The 18,599-nt window shown below is 36.0% G+C and overlaps 1 protein-coding gene across 4 annotated transcripts in view; it reads right to left on the bottom strand.

The window, feature by feature from the left end:
- The window catches only part of LOC131148568 (ubiquitin carboxyl-terminal hydrolase 8), a 63,031-nt gene that overhangs the window by 15,528 nt on the left and 28,904 nt on the right, over positions 1-18,599 (bottom strand). The window lies entirely within an intron of this gene.

Raw genomic sequence — 18,599 nt, 5'->3', positions numbered from 1 at the left:
AGACCTTTGTCCTAACTGTGATCCTGGAAAGTATTAACACAAATGATCTGCTTCGCCCTACAAGGCTCTCAATCCCAACATGTGTATAATGTGTCTTGAATGAAATTAACAAATGCTCTCATCTCTTGATGCACTGCATGGTGGAAATGCAGCTTTGGATGCTCTCTTTTCCTACATAGGGGAAGAGAGGGTGGTGCAGCAGAAGGTGGGAGAGCTTTTACTTCTTAAGTATAGGGGTTAGGCAATAATAGAAAAGGAAGAGCTCTTTGAAGTGCAGCAGTTTTTGCATTCTTTGGACCTTGTGGATTGAGATTTGAGAGAAATATAGAATTTTTAAAAGCCACACGTTGCACAACCTGCTCTTGGTTACTATGGGATAGAGTGATCTTTTTTGCTTCCTTATAGGTGCACTCTTCTCATTTCTTTTGTCCGGGGGAGGGAGGAGGGTTGGGGCATGTTACCGTTTTCAATCTCAAAAGGGATTGGAAGCAGCACTTTTGCAAGTAAATACATGTATTTCTCTTGTTTTTTCTGTTCTTTGGATCTTTGGTGAGGACTACTCATCCTCCCAAACTTGTGCTTTATTTTTTGGACATTTATAAATTGTCGTCTCTTATCCTAAAAGAAATTTTTTTTACAAAATATTATTAAAAAAAAAAAGAACTCTTTAGAATAGAATAGCAAGTTCTATTAAAGAGAAAGCAAAAGAAGTTTTAGGTGAATCAAGAGGAAGATGCATTAGTAAAAGAGTTGGTGGTGGAATCAAGACATCCAACATAAACTTAAGCCGAAAAGATTGCGGTTTAGAGCATGGCAAAAATGAAAAAATATGAAAAACTTTGAAAAGTATAAAGAAGCAAGCAAAGATACAAAAATGGTTGTTAGTCAAGCTAAACTTAGAGCCTACTATAATTTATACACCAAACTGGATGTATCGAAACTTGCTAAAGCTAGAAAAAGAAATTGAATAGACAAGGTAATATCAAATGTATAAAAAGTGATGGCGATAATGTTTTAGTTAAAGATATGTTTTTTTTTTTTTTTTAAAAGGCAAACTTATTTTAGTATGCTTTTTAACCAAAACTAAGTAAAATGCTCAAACTTAAAATTAACAAATGAAGAAAAGACTAAACTTCAAGATTTATTCACAAAACTAGACTTGATGAAGTCAAGAATGCATTGAAGAGGATGACCAATTGAAGTTTGGAAATCCCCAAGTGATAATTAAATAGCATGACTAACTAATTTATTTAACAAAATTATAAGGACTAAGAAAATGTCAGATGAATGGAGAAAAAACCACATTAGCACTTATATACAAAAACAAAGAAGATATAAAATTGTAATAACTGTCATGGTATTATGCATAATAAAAAATTATAAGGACTAAGAAAATGCCAAATGAATGGAGAAAAAAGCACATTAGCACTTATATACAAAAACAAAGAAGATATAAAATTGTAATAACTGTCATGGTATTATCCATAATAAAACTTTGGGATATGGTAATTAAATAAAGACTAAGGTCAGAAATGTGGGTTTCAAAACAATCAATTGGTTTTATACCTAGGAGATCAAATGCAGAAGCTATATATCTATTAAGAGGATTATTGGAAAAGTATAGTAAAAAGGAGGACTTGCAGATGGTTTTGATTGACCTAGAGTCAACATATGAGAGGGTACCTAGGTAAGTTCTGTCGTGAGTTCTAGGAAAAGAAAGGAGCATACAGTAGCTTAGTAGAGGATATGCAGAAGTCTTTAAGGATATGTACAAGACAATAATAACTAGTATTAGCACTACCAATCTCCAAGTCTAGTGAATTTCCAAGTGTACATCAGTCTATCAAAGGACTTCTTTATCTTTTTGTTTTAGTAATGGATGAACTTTAAATAATATACCAATTGAGGTTTCATGGAATATGTTGATTGGAGGCCCACACTACGCCTAGGCTACACAATGGCGGGTAGCCCATCTCCCATCCTATGCCTAGGATCTGAACCCAAGGCATCCAACATAGAAAGTCCTACACTTTTACCACTGGGCTATCTCCTACGAGACAAGTCCTAAGGTTGAGCAGTATTCAATGAATACTAAATTCATCGATCGTACCTAAGAAGATCGATTAAATCAATTCAGTTAAGATTTGAATTTCAATTGGTTCGATTTAGTTTTTTATGAAATTTAGTTTTCCATGTTCACTGATCGGTTTAGTTTACGAGAATTTTTTTTCGATTAACCGAATTAACCAACCAAATGTATATATATTAATATATAAAGTATAAATATATATGTAAATAAGTAAATATATATTATAAATATTTATATATTTATATTATATATAAATATAATATATTTATTTATATTATATATATATATATATATGAAATTAGGTTAGAATTTTCTGTATTTCTTGAATTATTTTGTACAAGCCAATACAAACTACTTATAATATAATCTCTACTCTAAATATGGAAACAATCTCCTAAAAGAATCTCACTCAAGTTGGATCATAGATATTAATCAAATGAAATCATCGAAACTCTGTTGGGCAAACTCTTTGGTAAAGATGTCTGCAATTTGTTCCTTGGTAGGTACATACGTCATACAAATGGTTCCTTCTTCAACCTTTTCTTTGATAAAGTGTCAGTCCACTTCTACATGCTTAGTCCTGTCATGTTAAATTGGATTGAAAGAGATATTGATGGCTGCTTTGTTATCACAGTAAAGTTTGATAGGGAATTTCACCGGGATCAGTAATTCTTCCAAGAGTTTTTGTAACCACAGTCCTTCACATATCCCTTGTGCACATGATTTTAAATAACGACCGTTACGTAGCGTAACGGCCGAGATGTAACAGAAATCGAAGGCCCCTAAATTGATATGGGCCGATAATGCGGTTCGGAAAAAATTCATAGCCGTAACGGCTGTTACGTCTCCGTAATAGTCCGTAATGGTAGTTACCCAACGTTACACTTCGTAACGGTCCGTTACGGACCGTTACATGGCCAACAGCTTGCAGAAATATGAATCCCTAAAGCAGGATTTCTGCTGCAGCGCTGCTTTCCCCCTCTCCCAACCACCTATCTGCCATTCAATCTAACTATCTAAGTCTAACATTCAAAGAGCAAACTACAAAGTAAAAAACTTACCTTGAAATTTTGTTGGCCGAAGTTAAATAAGAAGGCTTCACTTCTTCGAAGCCTGAGAGTGAGCAGATCTACTCATCTTCGCAGCCTTGCAGGAGTTGCAAACTTGCAGCAGCTTGGCGAGTCACCGGCGATAGGTCTGCAGCAGCTCCGCCGCCTTTGCGAGTCGCCGATAGCCCTTCTGCAGTTCCCTCTGCCAGTCGTTGCCACTCGCCACCAGCCAGCCCTTCGATTCCAGCTTCAGAGCTTGGAGTCATCGGCCGTTCGTGCTTTGACTCCTTCAAGACTTCGAGACTCCTCTGAGTTTCCCCTCTCGGTCTCAGACTCTTTGCTCATCTCCGACGTATGAGATAAACTTTAAAAAATTAGTCAACACTCAACACCCACTGCACTTAAGTCTTAAACTTTTCATTATGTTTTTTTTTTTAAATTATATTTTGTTGTAAATTATGTATGTTAAATTGAATTAAAAAAAGTAATTTAATAGAGTATAAAATTAGAAATCAATAATAATTATGTAAAATAATTTTTTCTTAATTTATAAATATTTTAATTGTCTTATATTTTTTGAAAGGTAATTGTGAAAATCTACTTCCATCACATATTTCCTGTTTATTAATATTTTTTAAGTTTTAAAACATCATTTTGACCTTAAATTTAAAATTAAGTAAAATAAATCTTTACAAGATCTATTTTTTGTTTTTAGTTATCAAATAAAGTAAAAATTGATAACTTAATAAACGAAATTTTAACCTAATAGTTAATACATTAATAATTCTGATTTTTACTACTAGAATTTGTAGAAAAATTTTATTTTAATCCATATACTGAGAAAATGCTTAAAAAGTTAAATAGTCAAATTGCATTGTATGGATCTCTATTAGTGATGATGTGATGTGTATGAAAGTAGAGCAAAAGTATTTTTCACCTTTAAAATTACAATGTTAATTTCATATAGTTATAAATGAAAATAAAATCAAGTTATAAAAAATAATGAAAATATATTTTTAAAGATAAAGGAATATATTTTTTTTGTAATAAAATATCTAATATTTTATAATTTTTTTACTTAAATATTTTAAATAAACATTACTTATTATTTTTAATTAAATATTATATTTTATTTTTACGTAATAAGTATTTAAAATGAGAAGGACTATTTAGTACTTATTATTTAATATTTACTAAATTACTAATTATATTATACCTATCATTTTTTTAGAAAGGTTGTAACTTTGTATTTTCTCTATATTTTGTGTAGAGATCATCAAATTAAGTCTATCAATATATCACGTGATAGAGGAAATGAGAACTTACCTAGTGAGGATATTGGATGGCATTTTGGTACTGTGGTAGACGGTAATAGACATGTTATTATGTGTATAAGTTATGTGGGAAGATAATTAAAGGGGGCATTACACGCTTGAAACAACACTTGGCACATAAAAAGGGTCAAGTAGCTAGATGCCCAAATGTGACCACACAAGTAAGAGAACAAATGATGAAATATCTACAAAAGTATGCTGAGAAGAAAAGAGATAAACAAAAAAGGCAAGAAGAAGCAGAAGCCCAAATTAGAGGAGATTTTGAGAATTTGAGCGATGAAGAAGACTTGGAAGAAGAAAGTATGAGATTTGCTTGACAAGAAAGCATACGATCACAGCAACAATGGGAAAAGAGACAAAGATTTCAAGCAAGAACAACTGGAGGGGGTAATATTTATGAAAAAGGAGGTGGCTCTGGCAATGGTGCTACCAGTGGTTTCAATAGAGCAGGAGCTCGATCTTATAGTGGTCGAGAAGCTGGAGGTAGTGGATGATAATGGATCAATCCTGAAGCCCCTGAAGCTACACTAAAGGCAGTGGATCCTACTTTAGAAAGAAGCAAGAGTGCAAAATAACCAAAAATCAATACTAAGTTACTAAAAGGTTTACGAAGTAAATTAGGAAAAGCAGTTGGAAAATTCCTAATTTATAATCGGATTCCAGCGAATGTAACTGACTCTCCATTTATGCAGCCTATGCTTGATATTGCCGCAGAGGTTGGAAAGGGGGTGAAGGGTTCATCACCCTATAAGATATCTAAAATTTATTTGGAGCAAGAGTATCAAGAAATGAAATATTATATAGCTTCTTTTGCTGGAATTTGGAAGGAGAGAGGTGTAACCCTTATGTGTAATGGTTGGTCAAGACCAACTAGAAAACACATTATAAACTTTTTAATTTATTGCGATAGAGGCACCGTGTTTTATAAATCAGTTGATGCCTTTGATGTGCCAAGCAGAACAGCTGAATATTATTTCAGGTAATTTTCTAACTTTAATTGTATATGGAAATAGTATTATGGACTTGCATGTTTTTAATTAAATAGTAGTAATTATTGAATCTATAATTTCATTTCAAATTAACGGGCGAGATGGTTGAAGAAATTGGAGAAGAGAATGTTGTCCAAGTAGTTACTAATAATGAAGCTGCAACGAAGGCAGGAGGAAAATTATTAATGCAGAAGAGACTCAATTTCTATTGGACAGCGTGCACAGCTCATTGCATAGATCTTATTCTTGAAGATATTGGTAAGAAAAGTAACATGAAGAAGGTATTAAAAGATGCAAGAACAATAATCTCATTTATTTACAACCACGCATAGACAGTGAATTTCATGAAGAAATTCACAAATAATAGAGAGTTACTTTGTCGTGCCATCACTCAATTTGCCACCAACTTCATTACTTTGGAGACTATTGTCAGGCATAAACAAGCATTAAGAGAAATGTTTACATCTGATGCTTGGAAAAACTTAAGGTTTGGAATAGCAAAATTAGGCGCAGCATATGATTCGAAGAAGATTATCTTAGGGAAAGAGTTTTGGCAAAAGGCCTCTAATATAATTAAAGTGCAAAAACCCTTGGTGAAAGTTCTTAAATTGGTTGATGGTGATGAAAAACCAAGCATGGGTTTCATATACGAGGCAATTGATAGGGTGAAGTTGGCCATTCAGAAAGATTGCTGGTTTTACAAAGACTATTGGAAAATTATTGAGAACCGGTAGAGTTTTCAGTTGCACCAAGATTTGCACGCTGCTGGTAAGTGTAAATCAAATACAATTTCTTATTATTTTAACTTTTAAATTATGCATAGTTGCATTACAAAACTATTGATTAATATGTTTCTAAATTTAATTGTAAGATATTTTTTGAACCTACAATTTATTTATGGTGCCCCACCCCCTCCTGAAGTTGCTAGAGAAGTCATGGATGGAGTTTAAAAAGTGATAACCAAGTTGGTACCCAATATAGATACTCAAATTCAGGCTATTAAACAAGTAAGTATTGGTTCCATTAAATTAAATAATGAATTGTTCTAGTATTCTGTAATACTTTATAGAATAATTATTAATACATCTAATTAATTAATTATATTTCACAATCATCCTTTTTTAGTTGTTGCTATATCGAGATAGGCAAGAGACTTTTGGAACCCCGTTGGCTCAAAGGGCAGTGAAACAAACAAATCCAGGTAAATATAGGCTATATAGCTAAATAATGGATGAATGGCTCTATTTTCTCTCTTTATGTTCAAATTTGACTTTTGAAATATACGCTACACTGACATAAAACTCTTTTTAATTATTCATGCAGCCGAATGGTGGATTCATTATGGCTTGTGTGCTCCTGAGCTCCAAAGAATAGCAATCAGAGTTCTTAGCCAAACCACATCAGCTTCAAACTGTGAGCGTAATTGGAGCACCTTTAGCCTCATCCATTCGAAAACAAGAAATAGATTAAAGTACATGAGACTACAAAAACTTGTTTTCGTACATTACAACATGAGGTTAAAGTTAAAACGTACAATGAGAAGAAGCCAACGAGAAATTGAAGGGGGTTTCAATCCTATCAATTTGGACTACATTTTCGAAGAAGATGATTCTTTAAGTCAATGATTAGAGGAGAGAGCGACACCACTACTCGACGGTCAGGACAATTTAAATTGGTTAAATGAAGAAGTTGGTGGTACTACAGAAGGAGGTGATCAACCACCAATAAATGTGCATGATGATTCAAGTTCAAGTCCTGAACGTACACAAAATGATAACAATCTTGGTTTAAGCCCACCAAGTGATGATGATGGTAATAGTGGTGCTGGAGCTGGGGTTAGGGGGGTGGTAGTGGTGGTGGTAGAGGCGGCGGTGTAGAATATAATTATGGATATGACATAGGAACATCATTTGTAAGGGATATACATCCTTCTGATCGTTATGAAGTACATGACATACCTGAAAATTATGACTTAGGTATTCCTCTAGGGAACCAATATTCACAACCCAGAAGAAGGAGTGTCTGTGGTGACCCTAGTGATTCTGCTGAAAATTCATATGGCGTGGTTCGTAGTTTTGGCGACTTTGGTTTAGATGGTTCATCATTACAATCATATGGATCTCATCCAGCATATCCACATTATGCATCTCGTGACTCACGTTTTTATCCTAGTGGATCAGGAATCTCAGGATCTAGTGAGTCTTCTTCTACACACTACCCTTATGGACATTATTGAGGATATGGTCAAAGAGGAGATTATGCACACCCTATATTGGTTGGATTTTCACCACCAGTACATTTTCAAGAGCAACAATGAAATGACGCAAACTTGGGTTTATTCAGCTATGTATTTCCACAAGGGTGGGGAGACAATTTATAATCCCAATCTCAAGATACAGATGCAAATTATGAAGACCCTCCACATCATTCTTTTTGGTGGTGACATGTGTTATGTTATAAATTTGTAATATTGTATTCATGTATTTTCAACTATTTAGATATTAATCATTTTTTAAATTCATGTGTAATGTGTATATTGAGTATTAAGTCTATTGATTCATTATTAGTAACTTTATGACTTTAATTAATTGATTCTTCATTTTAATTACATGTCTATATCTTTTTACTCATTAAAGTAATGTAAACTACAACAAAAATATGCTGTTTTTTGTAAACAGCGTACTAAAATTAATATAAAAATCATAATACCTATTAAAAAGCATTTGTAGGTTGAATGATTCAAAATGCATTAAAAATCATGTATTAATGGATTTCATGCTTATTTTTCGATTTTGGCATGGTTGTGCATGCGTGGAAAAAATTCACGACCGTTACGCCCGCTTCCCATTACGTAACACTTGCAACCCGCAACACCTGCGACCATTACACAACGTTACCCGCGACCACAATTTCGATCCATGCTTGTGCAGCTGCCCTGAATTCAACCTCAGCACTACTTCGAGCCACTACATTCTGTTTTTTATTCCTCCAAGTCACCAAATTTTCCCATATAAAGGTGCAATATCCGATGGTAGACCTTCTATCTTCTGTTGATCCTGCCCAATCTGCATCTTTGAAAACTTATACTTCTTTGATTTCACACTTCTTGAAGAAGAGTCCTTTGCACGGAGAACCCTCGAAATACCTAAGGATCTTGTACACAGCATCTACGTGAGTCTTTTTGGGTGAATGCATGTGTTGGCTTACCACACTAACTGCAAATGCAATGTCGGGTCTGGTATGTGATAAATAGACGAGTTTAGCAACCAATCTCTGATACCTCTCATTTTCCACTGATATTCCGCAGTCTTCAACTCTCTTTACTACTTCAATGGGGGTTTCACTAGGTTTGCATCCAAGCATGCTAGTTTCGATTAGGAGATCAAGGATATACTTTCGCTGAGAGACACTGATACCCTTTTTTGCTCTAGCAACTTCCATTCCTAAAAAGTTATCACATTTGTCCCAAGTCTTTTAACTTCAAACTCAGCAGCGAGGACTTTCTTCAATCTTTCCAATTCCATTGTATCATCTCCAGTTAGGATTATATCATCAACATACACAATCAGAATTGTTTTCTTACCACTTTCAAACTGATAAAAAAACATAGTGTGATCTAATTGGCCTTGTTGGTATCCTTGGTTTTTTATTACCTTCACAAATCTGTCGAACCATGCTCTAGGAGATTGCTTGAGTTCATACAGGGACTTCTTGAGTTTACAAGCCCTGTTTTCTTCACCTCTCTTACTGAAACCTGGAGGTATCGTCATATACACTTCTTCTTGTAACTCGCCATTTAAAAACACATTCTTAATATCAAGTTGTTACAGTAGCCAATCCAAGTTGGCTGCCAAGGATAGGAGGACCCAAACTGTATTCAATTTTTCCACTAGTGCAAATGTCTCCGTGTAGTCAATGTCATAAAGTCCGTGTAAACACTTTTGCAACAAATTGGGCTTTATTCCGTTCAACTGTCCCATTAGCTCTATATTTCACTGTGAAGACCCATTTACATCCAACTAGCTTCTTCCCTCTCGGCAAATTCATAACGTCCCAAGTTCCGTTCTTTTCTAGAGCCCACATTTCCTCCATTACAGCTTCCCTCCATTCAGGAATCTTCAAGGCTTCCTAGATATTCTTTGGAATTTTTATCCTGTCAAGGTTAGAAGTAAAAGCACGATATTTTGTAGACAGACTTTTATAAGACATGTATTTTGACCAAGGATATTGAGTACATGACCTAGTTTGTTTTCTAACTGCAATGGGTAAATTAATGCCATCAGGTACAGGCTTATTAGAAGGGAGCTCATGGCCATCTATTACCTGATCAGGATTGGGCGTGGACTCATGATTTCTTGAAGTTATCACCAGTTCCAACTCTCTTGGTGCCTCAGGTATGAGATTCTCCCTGTTCTTTGTGTTTGGCTTTCTTGAGTAAACAAGTATTTCAGTGTTATTTTGTTTTTTTGCATCTCCCCTTGATTTTAAGTGGTCTTTTGTACATGACAGGTCAGGAAATGATGCAATGGTAGACTCAGTGTATGTCACAAATTCACCAACAGAGAAATCAAAGAACCGATCTTCACTCCCTTTCTCCTCCTGAAGAGAGGGCTTTGGGAAGTAAGAAATGGTTTCAAAGAAAGTGGCATCAAGGCTAACAAACAATTTTTTTTGTGATAGGATCATAACATTTGTAGCCTTTATGAGTAGGAGAGTGACAAATAAAAACGCATCTAATGGCACGAGGTTCCAATTTATCCCGATTGTGAGCATGAACATGAACAAAGGCAGTACATCAAAAGATTTTCAGAGAGAGATTGGAGTGGAGCCGAGAGTTGGGAAAACATTCCTAGAATTTCTAGAGAGGAGTGGTAAAAGAAAGAACTCGACTAGGCATTTGAATAATGAGATATGTAACTGTTAAAATGGCATCGTCTCAAAAATATTTTTTCATATTTGTAGTAAACAAGAATGCCCAAGCTACTTCAAGAATATGCCTATTTTTACGTTCAGCAACCCCATTTTGTTGAGGGGTATCTACACAGTAACTTTGATGAACAATTCCATTTTCTTGAAGATAATGTCCCAAGATATCATTGAAATATTCCGTGCCATTATCAGTATGTAAAATTTGAATGTGAGTTTGGAATTGTGTTTGAATCATGGAGTGGAAACTGACAAAAATAGAATGGACTTCAATCTTATCTTTCAACAAGTAAACCCAACAAATACGAGTATGATCATCAATAAAAGTAACAAACCATCTCGTGTGAGTGCGATTAAGAGAGCGTGAGGGCTCCCATAAATCACTATGAATCATAGTAAAGGGTCTGGATGGTTTGTATGTGGATTTTGGAAAGGAATTACGCTGGTGTTTTGCAAGTTCACAAATCTCACACTGAAATTCAGAAGACGTTTTATTTGAACAAATGGAAGGAAATAAACGTCTTAGATATTGAAATTTTGGATGACCCATCCTAGAATGCCATAACAAAATTTCACTATCCCTAGAAACAGATGCAGAATCACAAATAGTAGTTTTACATTGTTCACTCACATTCGCCTCCTCAAAGTAGTAGAGTCCCTCACACTTCTTAGCACTGCCAATTGTCTTTCCCGATGATAGGTCATGAAAAACACAATGGGAGGGAAGAAATTTAGAAGAACAATTGGAATTCTTAGTCAATTGACTAATGGATAGTAAGTTGCAGGATAAATTAGGAACATGAAGAACGGACTCTAGTGTGATGGAGTCAGAAAGTTCAATATTCCCTTTACCTGCGATAGACGAGAGTGATCCATCTGCAATTTTAACTTTCAAATTTCCAGCACAGGATGAATATGATGAGAAAAGATGATAAACATCAGTCATGTGGTCAGAAGCACCAGAATCAATAATCCAAGGAGTTTTGGATCTAGAAGTTATACTCAAGGCTTGCAAAAAATTGCCTCTTTGGGCTAAAGAACCCAAAGAAATTTTTTAGGAAGAAGCAAATACCTCAGTTAGCCCGTTATGTGGAAAAATTACCTCAGGCCTCAGAAGTGCTTTTCCCCCAAATGGCGATCCAACAATTCGGAGCAAGAGAGCGTCGTCATCACGAAAGAGGTCAGGTTCAGTGTTTGACACCGGATTCGGCCTGTCTCCACTCTCTACTCCCATCTGCTCCGCTGTCGAGAATCCCCCCCGAACTCCATTTCCTCGGCTGCCAGCTTTCACCTCGACTTTGCCCTCATCCGCGGCCTCTAGGGCAAGCCTGTCAGTCTCCAGGTCTTTGTATTTTCGCCTCTCTGGCAATCTCTCGAACGAACCAGACAAGTCCTCGGCCTTTCTTTACTTCGTGTCCGCCTGAGACAACTCAAGGATCACTCTCTCTTGCGTGCTTGGAGAGGGTTTTGGCATGGAAGGAATCATCCTTGATGATGAAGACATTGGTGAAATTGAAGCTTTGCGACACAAGATTGGGCGGTCTCTGAGAATCCCATCCCGGTCATCGTCCAGCAAATTATTTCTTGAATTATTTTGTACAGGCCAATACAAACTACTTATAATACAATCTCTACTCTAAATATGGAAACAATCTCCTCAAAGAATCTCACTCAATAATATACAATAAATACCCCCTAAATCTCTCCAATATACACAAGATCTCTCCAATATACATGGGATTTCTACAATATATATATATATATATATATATAAAAATTTGAAATGCATCATATTTTCAATTAATTTCGGCTAAACAAATTAACCCAAATAAAATTCGGACGGGTGAGGATTCACTTATACCCTTCAATTTGGTTTGGTTCAGTTAAGGGATATGGTTAACCAAAATTTTTTACTTAATTCAGTTAATACACCGTACCAACAATTGCACAGCCCTAGCAAGTTCCATGGCTTAGGTTGTTTGCAAATTATATTGCCTTGATTGATGAAACTAGAGCTAAAGTAGAATCTACGTTGGAATTATGGATAGAAGCTTTAGACTTTAGAGGCTTTAAGATAAGTAGAAATAAGACAGAACATGTGAAATATAAATTTAGTTATTTTAGGAGAAATATTGGGCAAAAGATTAACCTTGATGGTCAAGGAAGTATTATCACTAGTAGATTTTGATACCTCAGATCCATTACACAAGGAGAAATTGAAGATGTAATACAAAGAATTAAAGCAAATTTGGTAAAATAGATTCCTTTGGGCCTGTTGTCTAATATTATACTATAACAGAATTTCGATACATTAAAGGAAGCTATACTATATGAATCATAATGTTATGCAACAAAGAAACAGCATATCCAAAAAGCAAAGTTGTTAAAATGAGAATGCAAGATAGACGAGTTTATAACTCTACAAGATAAATTAAGGAATGAACACACTCATGGTAATTAGTAAGATTACTGAGCATTAAAGATATAATTGCCTAGACCCTTACTCTTCAATCTCCATGCTACTATTCAACCCTCAAACACCAATAACTTAATTATTTTTCAAACCTAAAAACCCAAATTTAACACATTCTTTTGCAAAACAGTTGTCAGCCTCAAGGATTTTTCTCTTTTCATTTTGGCAAGATTTGAAACCTAGATCTCCCTTCCACACCTCAATCATTTGCCATCTAGCTCTCAAGGCATAGTAGGCCATACAATGTCACTTGAATTCCACTTTATTTATTTATTTATTTATTTATTTTCCTTCTAATTAGAACAGTGTCAACTTTCTTACTTTTTAAAAACACCTCTCATCATAGTTTTAGTCCAAAAAAATATTGGATTATGCTGAGTATTGGGTAAAATGGAATATCTAAACTCAATGATAGGTATCTCCCTCTATTTATAATATATGTAAGTACAATAGGAATGACCATAATACCCTTACTAACTCACACTTATTAAACTCTAATACAAAATAATAATAATAATAATAATAATAATGCTAAAAGACTAAATAACCATTAACACTCCCCCTCAAGCTGGAGCATATATATCGTATGCTCCTAGCTTGTTACAAATGAATTTCATACAAGCACTTCCCAAGGCTTTAGTGAACAAATTAGCAAGCTAAAACTTAGACTTCACATGAGTGGTCATAATGAGCTTTTGTACAAGTTTCTCTCAAATAAAGTGACAATCATCTTCAATGTGCTTTGTCCGCTTGTGGAAGACTAGGTTGGAGGCAATATGAATAGTAGCTCAATTATCACACATCAATTCCATAGGTTGAGAATGTGGAAAACCTAGTTCTTTCAACAAATTCTTGAGCCAAACATGTTCACGCATAGTGTGCGCCATTGCCCCATATTGACTCAGCACTCGACCTAGCAACCACAGTTTGTTTCTTACTTTTTCAAGACACCAAATTACCACCAACAAAGAGACAATAACTGGTTGTGGTTCTTCAATCGGATGGTGATCCAGCCCAATCTGAATCCCTAAATATGAGTGTGACCCCAATCCTGATATAAGAGACCTCTACCTGATGCACCTTTGAGATATCTCAAAATGCGAATTACTGCATCCCAGTGACTTGTTCTCGAGGAATCGAGAAATTAACTCACAACACTTGTTGCAAAGGATATATCAAGTCGAGTGACTATGAGATAATTCAACTTTCCAACAAATCTCTGTTGCCGACCTGGGTTAGGCAACAAATCACCCGTATCTGGCATTAACTTACTATTGGGATCCATGGGTGTATCAACAAGTCTAGACCCCAACAGCCCCGTCTCATCTAAAAGATCAAGAACATACTTACTCTGTGACAAGACAGTTCCCGTACAAGATCTCGATACTTCTATACCCATGAAGTACTTCAATGGTCCCAAGTCCTTGGACTAAAACTTACTCTGTAGAAAAAGCATCAAGTCCTGGATGCCACGATCATCATCACCAATGATCACAATGTCATCCACATATACTATGAGCAAAAAAATGTCCAATGGAGTATGACGATAAAATACAAAGTGATCTACTGCACACCGATGAAGGCCAAACTCAAGTACTACAACACTAAAATGGCTAAATCATGCTCTAGGAGATTGTTTTAATCCATACAATGACTTCTTGAACCGACGTACTAAGCCTGACTCCCGTTGAGCAACAAACCCAAGGGTTTGGTCCATATATAACTCCTCATGAAGATCACCATGTAGGAAAGCATTCTTCACATCTAAGGTGTGAAGGCCAATGACAAGTGGTGGCTAAAGAAATGAACAAACATATTGAGACAAGTTTAGCAACCGGGGAGAATGTGTCTGAATAATCCAAACCATACACCTAAGTATACCCCTTAGCAACAAGGCGAGCCTTCATATGAGCCATAGAACCATCAAGATTGACTTTTCACATTGTACACTCTGCGTCAACCAACCACAGACTTATCAAGAGGAAGAGGTATCATCCCAAGTATCCTTATCATGTAGTGCACGCATCTCTTCAACCATTGCCTTCCTCCACCCAAAATGTGATAGGGCTTCAAAAATAGATCTTGACAGAGTACTAACAAAACAGTTATATAAGGGTGACACGAAATCATAACAAACAAAATTAGAGATTGAACGTTGGGTATAAGTGTGTTTACCTTTTCGAACAGCTATTGGAGGATCAACATCACGAGAAATAAGACCATCCAACGAGGGAACTAAAAACACAATAGTAGCTAGAGGAGGCACTCCCCCCTTGAGTTGCCATGTGTATACCTGCAAATTGGGATGATTCAAGCAATGAGAATTACTCAAACTAGATGAAGATGTAGGAGGATTGGGCACAGATACTAGGCTTGGATCTGGAAGGCAAGATAGAGGAAGGGAAGACTCATCAAGGTCAACAAATTCAAGGAATCGGAGTAGTATGGTGTAGACTCAAAAAAGGTGACATCAACAGAGACAAAGAATCGATGTAAAGTAGGACTATAACATCAATATCCCTTTTGAGTATAGGAATAGCCCAAAAAAATACATTTTATAGCACAAGGATCCAACTTATACATTCCAGGAGATTACTAATGGACAAAAGACACACGACCAAATACACGAGGAAAGGAGAACAAATGAGCCTTAGGAAAGATAATTGGATATGGAATTTTACCACCAAGGACAAAGGATGGCATTTTATTGATGAGGGGGCAAGTTGTGAGCAGAGCATCACTCCAAAAGACTTTGGGGACATTCATTTGATACAATAGGGTACAAGTGACTTCAAGAATATGTCTGTTTTTCTGCTCTACAACTCCATTTTGCTATGGAGTGTGGGCACAAGAGGACTGATGGATCATACCAAAGTTGGTCATATAAGTACTGAATTGGATACTAAAGAACTCCTTAGCATTAACACTAAGAAATATCCTAAACAACATGTCAAATTGAGTCTTTATTTGGGAACAGAAAGCACAAAAGATATTAAACAACTCAGAACGATCTTTCATTAAATATAACCAAGTCATCCTAGAGTAGTCATCAACAAATGCAATAAAGTGCTGAAACCCCAACTTTGATGTCACGCGACTAGGACCCCAAATATCAGAATGGAGAAGCATGAAAGGACTAACCACCCGTTTGTCAACCTAGGGAGCAAAGGGAACACAATGATGCTTACCCAATTGACAGAACTCACACTCGAGATTATACACAAAACTCAATGTAGGTACTAGTTGTTTCAACTTATCCAAGGATGAATGACCAAGACGACAATGTATTTGAAGTGGTGTAGCTGCGACTGTGCAGGCAATGGGTGGAGAAGGCGACTCAAAGTAGTAAAGTCCACAAGCCACACGTCCTAAGCCAATTGTCTTTCTCGTCTTCAAATCATGAATAACCACAAAATCAGGAAGGAATGTGATAGAATAATTTAGTGACTTTGTAAGCTTACTAACTGACATAAGATTGAAAGGAGATTTAAAAATGTATAAAGCAGAAGAAAATAAGATAGAAGGATTAGGATTTACTGTTCCTATCCCCTAAACAGCAGTAGTGGACCCATCAATAAGGGTAACTTGGGGGAGATTTTTAGGATATTGGAGATCAGAAAAGAAGTTGGTTGCACCAATTATATGATTAGTGGCAGCAGAATCAATAATCCAAGGACTAGTAGGAAGGATACCAGAAAACATGCAAACTGTAGGATTACCTTTCTGGGCAAAAGAAGCAATGTGATAAGTTAAGACAATTGATACTACAGAAACCTAGAATACTCCTCTAATATAGTCACACTACGTGGTTCACTCAAACAAGTTACTAACAAAGAAATCATACTTTTGGAATTTGCAAACACCATCCCAACATTCACAAACTCAGACCAATGATCATAAGATTAATTTCTGGAACAATTGGAACAACCACAACCAAGGTGACCCACAATGAACAAGCCACAAATAAATCAGTACAAGGATGCCATAGTACCAAGAAACTCACATGCAGCCCCAAGAAAGCAACATTTAGCACTGCAACAGTTGAAGAGGTGAACCACCAAAACTACCATGAACAAATCACCAACAACCTCAGATGCAGCCCCAAAAAAGCAACACCACCACAGCCTCACACCAAAAAAAAAAAAAAACCAGCTTATGAGCACTTCCACTGCCCCAAGAAGGTCACCAATGACCGTAACTAACACCGAACAACAACTAACAAATTACCATGAGTGCATTGTCACAACAAAGATTGGATCTAGGAGAAAAAAACACATGCCCAACAGCTTGATATTTTGGTATATGGAAGGAATTAGAATAGTGAATCAAAAAACACAGCAAATCCAACAGTTACAGACTCAATAAACTCATTAACAATTGATAAACAGCTTCACAAAGCATCAAACAACCATTCCTTGAGTGCCGCACTGCCACGGACGAGGTGAACAACTCACCGATGGATATAGCACTGCCACAGACTCATAACTGAACATATGAATGCTGCCACGGCTCCAAAAAAACTCACAAAGAAGCCTTCAGAAGCCTTGAACAAACATTAACGAAATTCCGCAAGTGCATAGTCGGAAAAGGTTGAATTTTTTAGTAAAAAACTTATCTAACAGCTTGATAATATAGTCTAGAGAAGGAATCAGAGCATGGCAGAAGAAAAAAAAAACATGGTCAGAGATTCACTCACGTGCCGGCACGTGGGGTCGACCTTGTCGGCATTTAGCTGGCGCATGGGGGCGTGTGGGGGTTCCTCCAGTGATGAGGTTTTGTGGGGTGAGTCGTCAAGGGGCTCTTTTTACAGGTGTATGGTTGGTTTTGTGAAATAATATGGGATGGAGGTGAATCTAGGAAGGACAGCCGCAGGAATGGTGTTTTCTGGCGACGGCTGAGGAGAGTAGGGTTTAGTTTGGATCACGCTCTAATACCATGTTGAGTAATTAGGTAAAATGGAAGACTTAAACTCAATGATAGGTCTCTCCCTCTATTTATAATATATGTAAGTATAATAAGAATGACCATAATACCCTTACTTACTCACACTTATTACAAACAAAACTCTTAACACATAATAATGCAAAAAGACTAAATAAGCATTAACAGATTAAAATGGCACAAAAAAGTTGTTGTATCTTTTTTGTCCCAAACTTTTGCGTTTACATTTACATTTTATTTTAAATTTATTTTTTCCTCTTGAGAAAAGACTCTAGAGAGAGAATTACCCAAGTACACTTCTTGCATTTACCATTTTTCAAATAGGTAAATGTGCACACACCCTAGCACCACAAAAAGTCATACACGCCTTCCTTTAAGGGTAGTTAAACCTATCGCAACATCTCGAAGAAAGGGTCCTGAATGGCGAATAATAATAATATTAAAATTTGATGGAGTCACCACTAACCTGTTATTTTCCTAAGTGTAGTTAGATCACTTAATTACTACTTGTTGATTGGTCTCCTAGACTAATCTTAGGCCAAAGAATCAGTAGTCTCGGTCTGTACTAACCAGAATTGGGATCGGGAGTTCAGTTATGCGAAGGGAAGGTATCAGCACCCCTTACACACCCACTCTACAAACAGTACCTAACTAATCATAAATTATCCCTAAATTGAATCTAATGGTCTTTAATTAACTCCTTTAAAATAAACAAACAAACAAATACATAAATAAATAAATAGATATTTAAAAGGAAAATGAAAACTATAGTGCAATTTAGGAATGTCTAATAAGACC

Source organism: Malania oleifera, chromosome 2, assembly GCF_029873635.1.
Source record: "Malania oleifera isolate guangnan ecotype guangnan chromosome 2, ASM2987363v1, whole genome shotgun sequence".
Classification (NCBI taxonomy): Eukaryota; Viridiplantae; Streptophyta; class Magnoliopsida; order Santalales; family Ximeniaceae; genus Malania; species Malania oleifera.
The sequence above is the reverse complement of the archived record's forward strand: the minus strand, read 5'-3'. Positions and strand labels throughout refer to the sequence as shown.